This window comes from Bombina bombina, chromosome 1 (genome assembly GCF_027579735.1).
Source record: "Bombina bombina isolate aBomBom1 chromosome 1, aBomBom1.pri, whole genome shotgun sequence".
In the NCBI taxonomy this organism is placed as follows: Eukaryota; Metazoa; Chordata; class Amphibia; order Anura; family Bombinatoridae; genus Bombina; species Bombina bombina.
This window is the reverse complement of record NC_069499.1, coordinates 1,060,041,015-1,060,054,359: the sequence shown is the minus strand read 5'-3', so window position 1 is coordinate 1,060,054,359 and position 13,345 is coordinate 1,060,041,015. Positions and strand designations below refer to the sequence as shown.

The 13,345-nt window shown below is 38.7% G+C and overlaps 1 protein-coding gene across 1 annotated transcript in view; it reads right to left on the bottom strand.

The window, feature by feature from the left end:
• Positions 1 to 13,345, bottom strand: part of PREX1 (phosphatidylinositol-3,4,5-trisphosphate dependent Rac exchange factor 1) — a 631,853-nt gene that overhangs the window by 541,014 nt on the left and 77,494 nt on the right. The window lies entirely within an intron of this gene.

The window sequence follows — 13,345 nt, the reverse complement described above, 5'->3', positions numbered from 1 at the left end:
TTGTCAACTTTTCATAGTTTCCTTGTTATCCTTTGTTGAAAAGCAGGAAAATAAGTTTAGGAGCGTGCACCTGTCTCTTGCAAAACTGCTGCTATATAGTACTGCAACGTTATACATTAGCAAGAGCACTAGATGACAGCACTATTTCCTGTCATGTAGTGCTTCATGCATGAGCACGCTACCTACCTAGGTATCTCTTCTACTAAGAACAACAAGAGAACAAAGCAAATTTGATAATAGAAGTAAATTGTAAACTTTATTTTCATAGTATTCTCTATCTGAATCAAGAAAGAAACATTTTGGGTTTCATGTCCCTTTAACTATAAAAATTCAAATACATAAACAAAAATATAAAAATAGGGATTAGTCCATTGAAAATAAATGGTTTATTTATAATCAATATTTTTTAAATTTATTGATAAATATATTTCTTTGATTCGGCTGGGTTTGTTTAGTAAACAGCCAAAGTCCCTGCAGTTCTCTTTTACCGCTCTGCAGACTCTCACGGGGTGAATCACACATTTTGAAAAATGTATAAACTGATGCTGCGTTCAGTGACTCCATTTAATTCTATACCAAGTGTTTTAGAACTGGATGCCAGATGGAATCAGATCACCAATGAGCAGTGTGATGTGTCCTGACATACAATACAGTTGAGCCTCCAGAAGCAGATAAGAAAATACTCCATCTGTCCTATTTTATGAAATCTGTACAGAGCACATGGGTTAAAGAAAAACTGATTATTAAAGAGAGAACATTATCAATGTATAGAACACCACAAGACATCATATTATACCTGTTATATAAAAACTACTGGTTAAAACACTAGTGAGTTTGTATATTGTATATCCAATATTGCAGCCAAATAGGGGTAGGTGTAAATTAGTTTGGCCACTGCTATAAGCAATTGCTGTCTAGTATGTAGCTGGTTTAGGCAATTTGCAGCTTTACTACATAATGTGTTTTTCATCTCTCTATGGTTTGTGGAACATGCATGCATACAAAAGAAAGGTATCATACAAAAAAAAAAAAAAGTGTTTATTACAAATGTATATTATAATCTTAAACTGTTTCACATCCCTTTGAGATAACAACTGCCATCTCAAGTGCTAAGATACAGTAACCCGTTATATGATAGAAATCATACTCCACAGGTTGATAAACTTATATAAAACTTAAATGGATACTAAACCCAATTTTTTTTCTTTAATGATTCAGATAGAGCATGCTATTTTAAGCAACTTTCTAATTTACTCCTATTATCATTTTTTATTTGTTCACTTGGTATCTTTATTTGAAAAGCAGGAATGAACGTTTAGGAGCCAGCCCATTTTAGGTTCAGCACCTGGGTACTGCTTGCTAATTGGTTGATAAATGTAGCCACCAATCAACAAGCACTATCCAGGGTGCTGAGCCAAAAATGGGCCGGCTCCTAAAGCTTTGATTCCTGCTTTAACAAATAAAGATACCAAGAGAATGAAGAAAAATGATAATAGGAGTAAATTAGATAGTTGCTTAAAATTGCATTTTCTATACACATGTTGGATACACATGTGAAGATTTTGAGTGTCTTGGAACTGGCACCAAGCATATAATGAAAATTGCTACATGCTGCTCTTTATAATAGTTTGCACATATGATACCCTATTACAATAGTTGCCTATCTCACATTATGTATTCATTATGTTTGGGGATGCCCAATGTTTATTTTCTTTTGTTTGTTTTTTCGTTCAGTGACTGAATAATGTTAACCTTGGGTTCTTTTCAATAAAATATATTTTTTCCAGCAAATTTAGAACATTTTTGGAAGCTGTTATTTTCTTTAAGTGTGCAGGGATTATAATACTGCATTTTTTTTTATATTATTGGACTTTTTGACCAATAAACAAAAGAAATCCATATCCTAGGCACCTATATTGTATGGGTTGTTTTTTTGTCACTTAATACAGTTGAGAAATGTGATCTATAAAACTATTTATATTATTAGTATTACAGTAATCTCAAAACAATCTATACAACTACAAAACCTTTAAAGGACCAGTTCACTCAGGAGATGTAATTGTTTAGCAACAATAGTGCTATATTAACAAGTGAAGTAGAATCTAAAACATAAATATTGTAATAAGGAAATATTTTTTTTTACCCTTTTCCCTTGCTTATTTTCCCTTCTATCAGACAACCCTGGAACGCTCTGATGAAAGGGCTGTACTTGAAAACGTCATTACCCTGCCCCATAGCCAATCAAGTTGCGTTATGTAATTACATGCAAAGTTTGCAAATTTTGCACTGGGCATGCACACTCTTCATCTAATGTGAGCACTGAAGGCCGCTGTGTTTATGCTCTCTGGCCGGATCCTTCTGTAAGGGGGGCGTATACAGTTTGTTAGTTATACATATACACACATCTGTAAATGTTATTATTCAAAGCAACCACTGGCCGAATATGAGTTGCTTTAAATTATAACATTTACAGACGTGTATATGTATAACAAACAAATAATATCAAAGTGTCTATAAGGCACTTTATGTTCGTGTCATACGCATTACGCAAGATATCCATTAACTAAATAAGGCAGGTACTCTATCACCCTCTCTAGGGAGGCTCTCCTTCAATGTGGCTATACAGGTCTTTCTGCTCTCAGCTCACACCTACCCTGACCCTGGCCCGCTCCGGTCCTGCTGCTAACAGCGCACTGAGCTCTCTTCATCCTGTGCGTACTGAAGGCTGTTATGTTTATTCGCTCTGACCGGATTGTTCTCTAAGGCCGCCATATCCATTGTGTTACATACATATACACACATTGGTAAAAGCTATTATTCAAAGAAACCACTGGCAGAATATTGGTTGCTTTGAATAATAACATTTACCGATGTGTGGTATATGTAACACAATGGATACGGCCGCCTTAGAGAACAATCCGGTCAGAGCGCATAAACATAACAGTCTTCAGTGCTCATAGAATCAAGAGAGCTCAGTGCACTGAGACTGTTAGCAGCAAGACCAGAGCGGGTCACGGTAGGTGTGAGCTGAGAGAGCAGAAAGACATGTATAGCCAAGTGTGGCGTGCACCGCGTCATCGTGGAGGCTGGAGCATGCGCCCTGGATTTTTATTTGCATAAATGTTTTGTAGATGATCCATTTATATAGCCTATACAGCTTTTTATTTTTTTATTTTTTTAAAGTAAAGTTTTGCTTATTTTTAAATAACATTGCGCTGATTTTCCATAAATATGTAATTTAGTTAGTGCTAAAAAAGTGAAAAAACAATCTTATTTGTATTGTATTTGGGAATCAATATTTTATACTTCTGTCAAGCGCATGTACATAAAGCACTCATCACCCGTTTCTATGCTACCTCTAACCTTTTCTTGAGCCCACTCTAATTCTATGTGGCTCCCTGTAGAGTGTACAATGTTTTTCTACTGTTCTATTGAAGTCTGATGTCAGCAGAAGAGCACTAAATGCCTTTACCTATGACCTACAAGCTATGTAAAGGACCCCATGGGATGGGAAGATTGTTCACAGAATAAAAATAGCACATAAACTAAATTCTGGTGGTTGAAATGAGAGCTCAGTAATATAATTTGAGTTAACAACCTCTTCCATCCTCCAATCAGAGTAGGGACAAGAGGGAAAAAATAGAACCTTACCTTGGGAGATAAGTGAAACACAAACTTGTATAAAGGGACATGATACTAAAAAAAAACATAATTTATGCTTACCTGATAAATTCCTTTCTTCTGTTGTGCGATCAGTCCACGGGTCATCATTACTTCTGGGATATAACTCCTCCCCAACAGGAAATGCAAGAGGATTCACCCAGCAGAGCTGATATAGCTCCTCCCCTCTACGTCAGTCCCAGTCATTCGACCAAGAATCAACGAGAAAGGAGTAACCAAGGGTGAAGTGGTGACTGGAGTATAATTTAAAAGATATTTACCTGCCTTAAAAAACAGGGCGGGCCGTGGACTGATCGCACAACAGAAGAAAGGAATTTATCAGGTAAGCATAAATTATGTTTTCTTCTGTTATGTGCGATCAGTCCACGGGTCATCATTACTTCTGGGATACCAATACCAAAGCAAAAAGTACACGGATGACGGGAGGGATAGGCAGGCTCATTATACAGAAGGAACCACTGCCTGAAGAACCTTTCTCCCAAAAATAGCCTCCGAAGAAGCAAAAGTGTCAAATTTGTAAAATTTGGAAAAAGTATGAAGCGAAGACCAAGTTGCAGCCTTGCAAATCTGTTCAACAGAGGCCTCATTCTTAAAGGCCCAAGTGGAAGCCACAGCTCTAGTGGAGTGAGCTGTAATTCTTTCAGGAGGCTGCTGTCCAGCAGTCTCATAGGCTAAACGTATTATGCTACGAAGCCAGAAGGAGAGAGAGGTAGCAGAAGCTTTTTGACCTCTCCTCTGTCCAGAATAAACGACAAACAGGGAAGAAGTTTGGCGAAAATTTTTAGTTGCCTGCAAGTAGAACTTGAGGGCACGAACTACATCCAGATTGTGTAGAAGACGTTCCTTCTTTGAAGAAGGATTTGGACACAAGGATGGAACAACAATCTCTTGATTGATATTCCTGTTAGTGACTACCTTAGGTAAGAACCCAGGTTTAGTACGCAGAACTACCTTATCTGAGTGAAAAATCAGATAAGGAGAATCACAATGTAATGCTGATAACTCAGAGACTCTTCGAGCCGAGGAAATAGCCATTAAAAACAGAACTTTCCAAGATAACAATTTTATATCAATGGAATGAAGGGGTTCAAATGGAACACCTTGTAAAACGTTAAGAACTAAGTTTAAACTCCATGGCGGAGCAACGGCTTTAAACACAGGCTTGATCCTAGCTAAAGCTTGACAAAAGGCCTGGACGTCTGGATTTTCTGACAGACGCCTGTGTAACAAGATGGACAGAGCTGAAATCTGTCCCTTTAATGAACTAGCCGATAAACCCTTTTCTAAACCTTCTTGTAGAAAAGACAATATCCTAGGGATCCTAACCTTACTCCAGGAGTAACGTTTGGATTCGCACCAGTATAGGTATTTGCGCCATATTTTATGGTAAATCTTTCTGGTAACAGGCTTCCTAGCCTGGATCAGGGTATCAATAACCGACTCAGAAAAACCACGCTTTGATAAAATCAAGCGTTCAATTTCCAAGCAGTCAGTTTCAGAGAAGTTAGATTTTGATGTTTGAATGGACCCTGTATCAGAAGGTCCTGTCTCAGAGGTAGAGACCAAGGTGGACAGGATGACATGTCCACTAGATCTGCATACCAAGTCCTGCGTGGCCATGCAGGCGCTATTAGAATCACAGATGCTCTCTCTTGTTTGATTTTCGCAATCAATCGAGGAAGCAGCGGGAAGGGTGGAAACACATAAGCCATCCCGAAGTTCCAAGGTGCTGTCAAAGCATCTATCAGAACCGCTCCCGGATCCCTGGATCTGGACCCGTAGTGAGGAAGTTTGGCGTTCTGGCGAGACGCCATGAGATCTATCTCTGGTTTGCCCCAACGTCGAAGTATTTGGGCAAAAATCTCCGGATGAAGTTCCCACTCTCCCGGATGAAAAGTCTGGCGACTCAAGAAATCCGCCTCCCAGTTCTCCACTCCCGGGATGTGGATTGCTGACAGGTGGCAAGAGTGAGACTCTGCCCAGCGAATTATCTTTGATACTTCCATCATTGCTAGGGAGCTTCTTGTCCCTCCCTGATGGTTGATGTAAGCTACAGTCGTGATATTGTCCGACTGAAACCTGATGAACCCCTGAGTTGTTAATTGGGGCCAAGCTAGAAGGGCATTGAGAACTGCCCTCAATTCCAGAATGTTTATTGGAAGGAGACTCTCCTCCTGATTCCATAATCCCTGAGTCTTCAGAGAATTCCAGACAGCGCCCCAACCTAGCAGGCTGGCGTCTGTTGTTACGATTGTCCAGTCTGGCCTGCTGAATGGCATCCCCCTGGACAGGTGTGGCCGATAAAGCCACCATAGAAGAGAATTTCTGGTCTCTTGATTCAGATTCAGGGTAGGGGACAAATCTGAGTAATCCCCATTCCACTGACTTAGCATGCACAATTGCAGCGGTCTGAGGTGTAGGCGTGCAAAAGGTACTATGTCCATTGCCGCTACCATTAAGCCGATCACCTCCATGCATTGAGCCACTGACGGGTGTTGAATGGAATGAAGGACACGGCATGCATCCTGAAGCCTTGTTAACCTGTCTTCTGTCAGGTAAATCTTCATTTCTACAGAATCTATAAGAGTCCCCAAGAATGGAACTCTTGTGAGAGGAAAAAGAGAACTTTTCTTTTCGTTCACTTTCCATCCATGCGACCTTAGAAATGCCAGAACTAACTCTGTATGAGACTTGGCAGTTTGAAAGCTTGAAGCTTGTATTAGAATGTCGTCTAGGTACGGAGCTACCGAAATCCCTCGCGGTCTTAGTACCGCCAGAAGGGCACCCAGAACCTTTGTGAAGATTCTTGGGGCCGTAGCCAATCCGAATGGAAGAGCTACAAACTGGTAGTGCCTGTCTAGGAAGGCAAACCGTAGATACCGTTGATGATCTTTGTGAATCGGTATGTGAAGGTAAGCATCTTTTAAATCCACTGTGGTCATGTACTGACCCTTTTGGATCATAGGTAAGATTGTCCGAATAGTTTCCATTTTGAACGATGGAACTCTTAGGAATTTGTTTAGAATCTTTAAATCTAAGATTGGCCTGAAAGTTCCCTCTTTTTTGGGAACCACAAACAGGTTTGAGTAGAACCCTTGTCCTTGTTCCGACCGCGGAACTGGATGGATCACTCCCATTAATAACAGATCTTGTACACAGCGTAGAAACGCTTCTTTCTTTATCTGGTTTGTTGACAACCTTGACAGATGAAATCTCCCTTTTGGGGGAGATAATTTGAAATCTAGAAGGTATCCCTGAGATATGATCTCCAGCGCCCAGGGATCCTGAACATCTCTTGCCCAGGCCTGAGCGAAGAGAGAAAGTCTGCCCCCCACTAGATCCGGTCCCGGATCGGGGGCTCTCGGTTCATGCTGTCTTTGGGGCAGCAGCAGGTTTCCTGGCCTGTTTGCCCTTATTCCAGGACTGGTTAGGTTTCCAGCCTTGCCTGTAACGAGCAGTAGCTCCTTCCTGTTTTGGAGCAGAGGAGGTTGACGCTGCTCCAGGTTTGAAATACCGAAAGGGACGAAAATTAGACTGTCTAGCCTTAGCTTTGGCTTTGTCTTGAGGTAGGGCGTGGCCCTTACCTCCTGTAATGTCAGCGATAATTTCTTTCAACCCGGGCCCAAATAAAGACTGCCCTTTGAAAGGTATATTAAGTAATTTAGACTTAGAAGTAACATCAGCTGACCATGATTTTAGCCACAGTGCTCTACGTGCCTGTATGGCGAATCCAGAGTTCTTAGCCGTAAGTTTGGTTAAATGTACTACGGCCTCCGAAATGAATGAATTGGCTAGTTTAAGGACTCTAAGTCTGTCCATAATGTCGTCTAGCGTAGATGAACTAAGGTTCTCTTCCAGAGACTCAATCCAAAATGCTGCCGCAGCCGTAATCGGCGCGATACATGCAAGGGGTTGCAATATAAAACCTTGTTGAACAAACATTTTCTTAAGGTAACCCTCTAATTTTTTATCCATTGGATCTGAAAAAGCACAGCTATCCTCTACCGGGATAGTGGTACGCTTAGCTAAAGTAGAAACTGCTCCCTCCACCTTAGGGACCGTTTGCCATAAGTCCCGAGTAGTGGCGTCTATTGGAAACATCTTTCTAAATATTGGAGGGGGTGAGAACGGCACACCGGGTCTATCCCACTCCTTAGTAACAATTTCAGTTAATCTCTTAGGTATAGGAAAAACGTCAGTACTCGCCGGTACCGCAAAGTATTTATCCAACCTACACATTTTCTCTGGTATTGCAATGGTGTTACAATCATTGAGAGCCGCTAAGACCTCCCCTAGTAATGCCCGGAGGTTCTCCAATTTAAATTTAAAATTTGAAATATCTGAATCCAATCTGTTTGGATCAGAACCGTCACCCACAGAATGAAGCTCTCCGTCCTCATGCTCTGCAAGCTGTGACGCAGTATCAGACATGGCCCTAGTATTGTCAGCGCACTCTGTTCTCACCCCAGAGTGATCACGCTTGCCTCTTAGTTCTGGTAATTTAGACAAAACTTCAGTCATAACAGTAGCCATATCATGTAATGTTATCTGTAATGGCCGCCCAGATGTATTAGGCGCCATAATATCACGCACCTCCCGGGCGGGAGATGCAGGTACTGCCGCGTGAGGCGAGTTAGTCGGCATAACTCTCCCCTCGCAGTTTGGTGAAATTTGTTCACATTGTACAGATTGACTTTTATTTAAAGTAGCATCAATACAGTTAGTACATAAATTTCTATTGGACTCCACCTTGGCATTGGAACAAATGACACAGATATCATTCTCTGAGTCAGACATGTTTAACACACTAGCAATAACTTGCAACCTGGTTATAATCTTTTTTAACAAAAACGTACTGTGCCTCAAAGAGGTACTTAAACGATTAAATGACAGTTGAGATAATGAACTGAAAAACAGTTATAGCATCAAGTTTAAAATAACACAACTTTTAGCAAAGGTTTGTTCCCATTAGTAAATAACTAAATTTGACATAAAAAATTATAGAGTAACGTTTTTATTCACAGTCAATAAAAATTCTCACAGCTCTGCTGAGAGAATGTACCTCCCTTCAAAGAAGTTTGAAGACCCCTGAGATCTGTCAGTGAACCGGATCAAGCAGGAAATATAATAGTAGCTGACTGGAATTTTTTGATGCGTAGCAAAAGAGCGCCAAAAACGGCCCCTCCCTCTCACACACAGCAGTGAGGAGAAACGAAACTGTCACAATTTAAAGCATACAACTGCCAAGTGGAAAATAATGCCCAAACATTTATTTACTCAGTACCTCAGCAATGTAAACGATTCTACATTCCAGCAAAAACGTTTAACATGACAATATTTATTAAAAGGATTAGTGACCTTTAACAGAGTAGTTCCGGTGAAAAACCATTCCCAGAATACTGAAGTGTATACATACATCATTATAACGGTATAGCAGGATTTTTTTCATCAATTCCATTCAGAAAATAAAAACTGCTACATACCTCAATGCAGATTCATCTGCCCGCTGTCCCCTGATCTGAAGCCTTTACCTCCCTCAGATGGCCGAGAACAGCAATATGATCTTAACTACTCCGGTTAAAATCATAGTAAAAAACTCTGGTAGATTCTTCTTCAAACTCTGCCAGAGAAGTAATAACACGCTCCGGTGCTATTGTAAAATAACAAACTTTTGATTGAAGTCATAAAAACTAAGTATAATCACCATAGTCCTCTCACACATCCTATCTAGTCGTTGGGTGCAAGAGAATGACTGGGACTGACGTAGAGGGGAGGAGCTATATCAGCTCTGCTGGGTGAATCCTCTTGCATTTCCTGTTGGGGAGGAGTTATATCCCAGAAGTAATGATGACCCGTGGACTGATCGCACATAACAGAAGAAATCAGCTGCTCTATCTAAAAGAGAATGTTTTTGTTTGTTAATGGATGTTCCTGTACTGAATACATCAACTTCTATGGGAGTTGTCCCATTCGGCCAGTGAGCAGTAGAGACCTGGTTGTACACAATCATGCAATTCAGTTAGTTTCAACTTAAAGGGATAGTCAACACCAAAAATGTTATTGGTTAAAAATATAGAGAATACTTTTATTACCCATTCCCCAGTTTTGCATAACTAACACTGTTATATTAATACACTTTTTACCTCTGTAATTACATTGTAAGCCTCTGCAGGTAGCCCCCTTTTCTCAGTTTTTTTAAAAGACATGCATTTTAGCCAGTGTGGACTCATAAATAACTCCATGGGAGTGAGCACATTGTTATCTACATGACACGTGAACTAACGCCCTCTAGCTGTGAACAACTATCAAACTGCACTAAGGTAAGAGGTGGCCTAGGTCTAGCATATGAGCCTACCTAGGTCTAGCTTTTAACAAAGAATACAAAGATAACAAAGCAAATTTGATGATAAAAGTAAATTGGAAAGTTGTTTAAAATTACATGCTCTATCATGAAAGTTTAATTTATATGAAAATAGCATATTTATTTAATATATGTAACAATTTAGATAATCTCTTAACCATGTCAGTCTCCCAATCTTTCAAATAAGACAAATGCGTATTTTATTCATTTTTTTAGCACCACTTGGCAATAAGGAAAAATCATTTTTGTAAACCTCAAAAATGTACACATAGGGCTATAAAAACTGTCATGCTGCATAATTTAGATACTGCTCTTAAGGCAACGTCATAGTCATAGCAGAGAGCAATACAGATGGGACCATTAACACTGTTGTTTCTAGAATGCTTACAGTGCATTAGCTAGCAGCATCTTGTGAGCTCCACTGGATAGAAACAAGGGTTAAACCTTTCAAAGCAATATGTTCACAGAGGGTGATATCATAAGAAGGGCACCTTGGGTATGAGACACTCATGACAGACAGCAAAATGGTTAGAGACAGCTTTGGGACTGGGATTTTGCTATGAAAGATTGGACAAAGGAAGTTAACATGCACTCATGAAACCCCTGTTTGTCAAGGTCAATTGGATGAGAAATATTAATACAAAGATATTTTATTCAACATGCCCATAATATTTTGCTTCTACTTTTTTTTCTTTCTCCATTTATAAAAAAATAAATAAAATCAACTGCTGTATATGTTGCACTTTATCAGATGTTATAATATGATTTATGCACTTACTAAGATTGTGAGCTGACAGGAAACCCACTGCAGCATGATTGAGTTATGATTTTTTTTTTGTACAAACAGCTGACCCCTTGTGACATCACTGGCATTCTGTAAAACCATAGGGGCAGATTTGCATGCATGCAACTTACTCCCACATTTTAAATTTTTAAAATAAGCTTTTGAAGTATGTGGCAAAAATCCTTCTTATTGAGTTAAAGGGACATTTTACACTAGATTTTTCTTTGCATACATGTTTTGTAGATGATACATTTATTTAGCCAATCTGGGAGTGTTTTGTATAGTTTTGCTATTGTGCCGATTTTCAGAATCCTAACCAAGCCCCAAAGTATCAGGTGTAGACCTAGGTCTACGTATTCTTGCTGCTATTATTTCTGCAATCTGTCTTTTCATATGCAGGGAAGGGGGAGGAGGAGTGTCTGCTGTTTAACTGGGTAACCCAGCCTAACCTCATCAACAGTGCTAAACTGGGAGCTTGCAAGTAAGTTTTTTTTTAAAGGTTTTATTCTGGATTTTTAGATCAGTATCCGTGCGTATTCTTCTTTATAGTAGTGTCAATTACATGCAGTTATATGAAAATTGGTGTATACTGTCCCTTTAAGCATGTCAAAAACAGATTTGATGCATGTTTAAAAGGGCCCCACAATAGTTTTCAAAGCTACCTTGCAATATACAGCCTGTTTACACTTCCACTGTGTTAATATCAGAAGCAAATACACCCAGGTCATGATGATGATTGATAGGCAAGTTCCATTTGTACCAATAAGAAGCTTGCACAGGTCCAGGATCAGTTTCTCATGAATGATTTGATATCACTTATCAAGAAATAGAATAATGCAAACTAACTACATACATTCACCTGACTATGTCCATATTTTTCCCAACTATATTTACTAACATATAATTAATAGTTGTGGTTTTAATAATCCATTGAGGAAATAGTGAAATGCTAAACCAAAAAAAAAAAAATGCATAGATCAGTCTTATGAAATAGCCACAACAGAGAGAAGGCAAAACCCCCTTTTTTAACCATATTAGAGTATTTGAATATAGACTTATGTAGAATAAACCAAAAAGATAGGAACCAAGAGCAAACCTCTAGAACCATGGTGCTTGGGATTTGTACTTGTTACAACCTGCTATGCTTTTGAATGGCCAGCCTTCTAGGAAATGAAATCAGAAAGCAAAACTGATTCACTGTTTTGCTTTCTCAGAATTTGCCAACATCTTTCTCGAGGTGTAAAAATTGTATCTAATTAAATAGATCTCAAGGTTGTTAAATATCACACTAAGGGCCCAATTCTTTAAAGCTCTCTGCTCTGGGGAGATTATCTAAGAAGACTCATTAGTACTGTACTACTCAACAAAATATAGAATGGCAAATTTTAGTTTGAGAGCGGTTTACCATGCTATGCAGGGTTCTGGATGTGAATGAAAGACACCAAAATTACAATATAATGCTTATGTTTTCTTCATGATCATTGGCACTTAGAAGCTAGTCAACATATGAGGTGTCCAGTCATTAATTTTAATACAAATAGTATAACAGTTAGAAAACAAATGTGACATTTTAAGAGCCTTTGCTTTCACTATTTGTTGAGGAATGAACAATTAAATTGTGAATAGTCTAGCATGGCCCTTTAATCTGTCTGTCCCAGTCTACCTTCCCTGACTTGTATTCATTGCACCCCTGTATAGCACTGTGGAATTTGTTGGAACATTACAACAAATAATATTGATAGAGTGCTAGTCCAGCCCTTTTGAAAAATTGGACTCTAATATGCAGCCCTTAGTGTGCTAATGGTTGCCTAATAAATAATAAACTAATAATAATAATGTAATATTTTCCCGATTTGAAACTTGATTTAATAAACTTGAGGTCATTGTTTGCCTCTAAACATTCTAATTTCTTTGTTCAGCTAAGCTTTGTGCAAGTATTTCAGACAACTAAAAAAGTCTCACAATATATTAAGATTCTAAAAGAACGCATTTCCAGTATTATAGTCAAAGACATACCAGTGGTGGGATTTTTCAAAGAAAAAAACCCTTAGAGGAAATCTGAGAGCAAAGGTCTGAGTAGCAAAGGTCAATTGAAGAAAACAAAGAGGAGGTTGAGCGTACTGGGGTGGGAAATGGGATTGATGAGTAGATAACAGAAAACTGGCTGATATTGCTGTATTTATCTTTTACACATACTCCTGTTCTAAGGTAACACCTGTATATATAGACTATTTATGTCAATGGCTCATAAACACATTTTTGTGTTTCTATAGAATGAATAGCAACATTTGACTATCCTAACATTCAAATATTTCAAAGTAACATTTGAATATTACAATATCATAAGTAATATTCAAATATTTGAATGTAATATTTAGACATTAAATGAATATATAGATTCCCATAGACTTACCGAAATCAACATTTAGGTATTAATATTCAAATGAAATCTTCAATAATTAAATGCTATATCTCTAAATATACCAAAACAAAATCTAGGCTGCCCCTAAAAATATGTA